Source organism: Clarias gariepinus, chromosome 7 (genome assembly GCF_024256425.1).
Source record: "Clarias gariepinus isolate MV-2021 ecotype Netherlands chromosome 7, CGAR_prim_01v2, whole genome shotgun sequence".
NCBI lineage: Eukaryota > Metazoa > Chordata > Actinopteri > Siluriformes > Clariidae > Clarias > Clarias gariepinus.
In genome coordinates, this window is record NC_071106.1 from 19,114 (window position 1) to 25,000 (window position 5,887).

Here is a 5,887-nt window from a genome sequence, read left to right on the forward strand (position 1 = left end):
CTCCCATATTTCTTTCTGTTGTTGTCCCCCTGTCCCCTCCCCCCCCCTCTCTCTCCGCCTGTTAGATAAAAGGGGAGGGAGTGCGGGGGGGGGGAGCCCAGACCCACAGTTGGAGGGGTGGGGGGGTGAGAGGGCGCGCGACACGGTGGGCGTGGTTAAGGAGGAACAAGGGGAGGAGGGACTGGTCTCTGATTGGTGCGCGCGCGCGCGTGTGTGTGCGTGTGTGTGAGTGTGTGTCAGGTTTCAGCCTCGGTGTGTGTGAGAGTGTGTGAGTGTTTTTCTCGGCGGAGAGAAGTTGGAGGAGTTCGAGCTCGCGCTGGGATTGTTCTGACCCGAACTGGAATACACACACACACACACACACACTGGAGCGCGCGCGGATACATGGATTAACGCACGGATACACGAGAGTCTCAGCGCGCGGACACACACACACACACACACTGATTCAGATGAGGTGAGTACTGAAAAACACACACACACACACACACTTTAGGGGTTTCTGCGTTGGGACGGAATTTATTTCGCAAACACACACACACACACACACACACACAGAGATATGTGCTTTGCTTTACGTGTACAATAAGAACGTGTGTGTGTGTGTGTATATGTGGGTGTGTGTGTGTGTATGTGTGTGTGTGTGTGTATGTGTGTGTGTGTGTGTGTGTGTGTGTAGTTTTGGGGCAGGGGGCTGTTTGGCTCCGGAGGACAGAAAGCTTTATCCCGGACCTTTCCCCTCCGTGTGGGTTTAACACACACACACACACACACACACACACACACACACAGCGGAGCTCCGCGACTCATTCATGCTGTGTACTGATACTCAGAATATAATAATAGTAATATATAAATGTGCGTTAACACACACACACACACACACACACCTCACATTCTACTTCATTTGTCCTTAGAGTTTGGAGCTGTGTGTGCGCACGCGCCTGTCTGTCTGCGCGCGTGTTAATGTTTCTGCTCTGTCTGTAACATTAATATTTAATAAGTTAATGATTTACATAATGATACAATGTTACAGCAGGAGGATGATTTAATCCTGAACCCTACTAACCCCACTCACCACCGAACTAACCCTACTCACCACCGCCCTCTACACTCCGCTCAACACCCCACTCACCACCGAATTAACCCCACTCACCACCGAACTAACCCTACTCACCACCGAACTAACCCTACTCACCACCCTCCTCTACACTCCGCTCAACACCCCACTCACCACCAAATTAACCCCACTCACCACCCTCCTCAACACCCCACTCACCACCGAACTAACCCCACTCACCACCGCCCTCTACACCCCACTCACAACCAAACAAACCCCACTTACAACCGTGCTCTACACCCCACTCACCACCAAACTAATCCCACTCACCACCGCGCTCTACACCCCACTCACAACCAAACCAACCCCACTCACCACCACGCTCTACACCACGCTCTACACCCCGCTCAACACCCCGCTCTACACCCTGCTCTACACCACGCTCTACACCCCACTCACCACCCCGCTCTACACCCCACTCACCACCGAACTAACCCCACTCACCACCACGCTCTACACCCCACTCACCACCGAACTAACCCCACTCACCACCACGCTCTACACCCCACTCACCACCAAACTAGCTCCACTCACCGCCCTGCTCTGCACCCCACTTATCACCAAACTAAGCCCACTCACCAAATCAAATTAAAATCTTATTTGTGACATACACAGTCATACACAGTACGATATGTAGTGAAATGCTTACACGACCGCCAGTGACCTTAAAAAGAGAATTAAAGCTTATAATAAGTAATAAATATGAATAAAAGAAATACGATAGAAAAATTTAATAAAAAATGAAATTAAATTAGGAAAAATAGAACTAAAAATAAAAATATACTGTACAAATAGAAATATACTGTACAAGAACATTTAAGAAATTGTGAAATTTTTATATGTTTGGGAGAAAGATGGTGTGCAAATATGCATAGAAAAAAGTGTCTTTGTGTAATGGTCCAGATGTAAGTGTAAACATGTAGTGTAGATGTGAAGGTAGATGTGCGTGGAATTGTCCATAGTGTCCATGGATGTAAAAAGATTGATTGATTGATTGATTGATTGTGAAAAGACCTCTACACCCCACTCACCACCAAACTAACCCCACTCACCACCAAACTAACCCCACTCACCACCGCGCTCTACACCCCACTCACCACCACGTGCTACACCCCACTCACCACCAAACTAAGCCCACTCACCACCACGCTCTACACCCCACTCACCACCAAACTAACCCCACTCACCACCACGCTCTACACCCCACTCACCACCAAACTAGCTCCACTCACCACCGCGCTCTACACCCCACTTATCACCGCATTCTACACCCCACTCACCACCAAACTAGCTCCACTCACCACCGCGCTCTACACCCCACTCACCACCAAACCAACCCCACTCACCACCCCGCAGTGTAATAACAACACACACACACACAGACACACGGGACAGTGGCTGTGATTCTGTAATGTCTCTAGAGGTGTGTGTGTGTGTGTGTTTTCATTAACTGTTAGATTTAAATCAACAAATACACACTAAGCTTACACAGTGTAGAATTAACGCAAGATTTCTATGTATGAATTTACTGATCACTGTGTGTGAGGAGAGAGGTGTGTGTGTGTGTGATGAACATGTGTGCCCCCTGGTCCTTAGTGTGTAAGCGCTGTTCTCTGTAAAGTCTAGCTTTGGCAGCAGCTCATTAATATTCATGAGTATTGATGATTTATTCATGAGGCTGTATTGATTAGGGTGTATCATTGGTTCCTCTGTGAGTCAGAGCACGGCGACGCCCACGCCCAGCTTCGTCAGGAGAACCTCAGAACGAATCACCTGCATGCAAACAACACTTGTCTGTGTGTGCGTGTGTGTGTGTGGAAATTCTCGACTGTAACAGTTGAATCAAGCGATAAATTAAAGCAGGATTTCTGTTAGATTTAGAAAAGTTAGAGGTGAAGCGTTTCTGTGTGTGTGTGTGTTTGTGTTTGTGAGTGGCAGGCGTGCTAATGCTCTGTCAGCAAAATGAATGAACTGTGAGCACACACACACACACACACAGTGGAGCTGCGCTGACGCACCAGTGCGACTTAATATCACAATAATTACAGCTTATATGATTATTCCTGTGTGTGTGTGTGTGTGTGTGTGTGTGTGTGTGTGTGAAGTCACTTCCCAAATTAAACCCTAAATACGGGAACATAAAGCTGGAAAATTTCTGTTTCCTGTGAAAAAGTCCTGAGGATGTTTATTTCTCCTCTTTCTCTTTCATTTCCATCTTTTACTTTACACTCCTCCCCCCCCTTTACCCCCCCCCCTCCCCCCCCAGTCTTTTCCCTTTTTTTTCTGTTTCAGTTTTTTTTTAGTTTGTAATCAGATTAATCAGATCTCGTCCTCTCGTCCTCTCCGTCCTGCTGCTTTTCTATGGTCTTTTGCTCCCCCATGTGCTCGACTTGGAGCTGCTGTCCTCACTGTGTGCGTGTGTGTGTGTGTGTGTGTGCGTGTGTGTGCGTGTGTGTGTGAAGCATCTGGTGGAGGATAAGCACCCCGATCGTATACAGATGTGACAGGTGTTATTACACCACAGCTGCTTGTCTTCCTGTCATGTCGTCTCCTGTCTCCTCCCTTTGTTCTGTTTTCCCTCCTCACGTATTAACTTGTTTTCTTCTCTTCTCTGTTTTTCATCCTGCACTTCTCTTTATCTTCTTCTCATCCCTCTCTCTCTCTCTCTCTCTTTCCACCTTGTCTCAGTCTTTCACTGATTCGTTTTGTTTCTTTTCCTCTGCGTGTCCCCTCGTCTCTTTTCTCTCTCATCGCTACGTCTCTCTCCCCCTCTGTCTGCTTGTCTGTGTCTCAGTCAGGCCTCAGTTCACCTCTAAAGTGTTCAGGTCTCCCAGCTGCCCCATAGGCCTCTACTGTTACACACACACACACACACACACACACACACACACACACACACCTGTGGGCCAGGAAAGGATCTCAGGTTTCACAGAGAGAAAGAAACGATTTTATTCTTTGCTTGTTGTGAGAATCAGAGACGTGATGGTGGTGATGGTGGTGTTGATGGTGGTGGTGATGGTGGTGGTGATGGTGATAATGATGGTAATGGTGATGATGATGACGATGGTGGTGGTGATGGTGATGATGATGACGATGTTGGTGGTGATGGTGATGATGATGACGATGGTGGTGGTGATGGGGATGATGATGACGATGTTGGTGGTGATGGTGATGATGATGATGGTGGTGGTGATGATGATGATGATGGTGGTGATAATGATGATGATGGTGGTGGTGATGATGATGACGATGGTGGTGATGATGATGATGGTGGTGGTGATGGTGGTGATGATGATGATGATGGTGGTGGTGATGGTGATGATGCAGGTGGAGGTTCTTATTATTTTGGTTTGTATTTGGTTCATTATCGCACAGCAAGTGTGTGTTAATGAGTGTGGTAGTTTGGTGGTAGTTTGTAAGTGATGTGTAGTTGTCATGTACTGGTGGTGAGTGAGCAAATACATACTGTGTGTGTGTGTGTGTGTGTGTGTGTGTGTGTGTGTGTGTGTGTGTGTGTGTGCACTGCAATGGACTGGCTCCCATCCAGGATGTACCCCGCCTTGTGCCCCAAGTCCCCTGACAGGCTCCGCCCCCACAATCCTGTAGAGAATAAGAGCTGAACTATTGAGTGTTGAGCATCAACAAATCTGTGTGTGTGTGTGTGTGTGTGTCAGAGGGAATACATACTCAGACAGACACGCCCAGACACAGACATTAAGCAATTGTGTTTCATTTCCTCGTACGTGCGAACAGAGACGTGTGTGTGTGTGTGTGTGTGTGTGTGTGTGTATATGAGGGTAAGAACATAAACATGCACACAGATTCTAAATAATGACCACACACACACACATGTTTTAAACACACACACACACACACACACACGCACACATGTTTTAAACACACACACACACACACACTCTGTGTAAGTGCTGATGATGTAGTGATCAATGCAGTGATGTTACTGATTATTAATAATCAATGAACTCAGATAACCCCTCCGTCTGCGTCTCAAACCCCCCGCGCGAGTCGAGTCTGCAGTTAGCGCAGCGCCGCATGCTAATCAGAGCGTCAGTGCGGTGGATTAGCGCTGAGTTTCAAATGAAGATGGCGAAGGTCACGCGGATCAATAACTACAGATCAATGAGGCTCATCAATCAGGGCGGGGCTAATCACCACTGACAGCTTCTGATTGGTGTAGGAGTGTGTGTGTGTGTGTGTGTGTGTGTGTGTGTGTGTGTGTGTGTAAGCACTCGGAATGCAACCTTTAGATGACCTTCTGGCTTCTCTCTGTTTACCAGTTTGGACTTTGTTGTCTTGATGAATATTAATAATCACAAAAGCTCATCATTATGCGCATAAACAGATGTGTACAAGTCAGACGAGAGAAAGTGTGTGTGTGTGTGTGTGTGCATGCGAGGGTCTGTGAGAGGGTGTGTGTGCGCATGAGAGAGCGTGAGAGTGTGTGTGCGCATGAGAGAGTGCGAGAGTGAGTGTGTACGAGAGGTAGTGTGTGTGTGAGTGTGTGTGAGAGTGAGTGTGTGTGCGAGAGGTAGTGTGTGTGCGAGAGGTAGTGTGTGTGCGAGAGGTAGTGTGTGAGTGTGTGAGAGAGTGAGTGTGTCCTCAGTCTGTCCTTGTGTAACTTATCTTATTGTCTTTGACATTCTTTTGATCTTTAATCATGGATATCAGTAACAAATAACATACCAGTGTTTGATCCCAATAAACACACACACACACACACACACACACACACACACACTGCAGGTG

General features: G+C 47.5%; 1 protein-coding gene across 5 annotated transcripts in view; it reads left to right on the forward strand.

The window, feature by feature from the left end:
* The first annotated feature begins 241 nt into the window (after window positions 1–241).
* sema6dl (sema domain, transmembrane domain (TM), and cytoplasmic domain, (semaphorin) 6D, like) overlaps window positions 242–5,887 on the forward strand; it is a 20,754-nt gene continuing 15,108 nt past the window's right edge. For all 5 annotated transcript variants that reach the window (XM_053499874.1, XM_053499875.1, XM_053499877.1 and 2 more), the window contains exon 1: window positions 242–457. The gene's annotated coding sequence lies outside the window, so the exon portion shown is untranslated. The remainder of the gene's footprint in view (window positions 458–5,887) is intronic.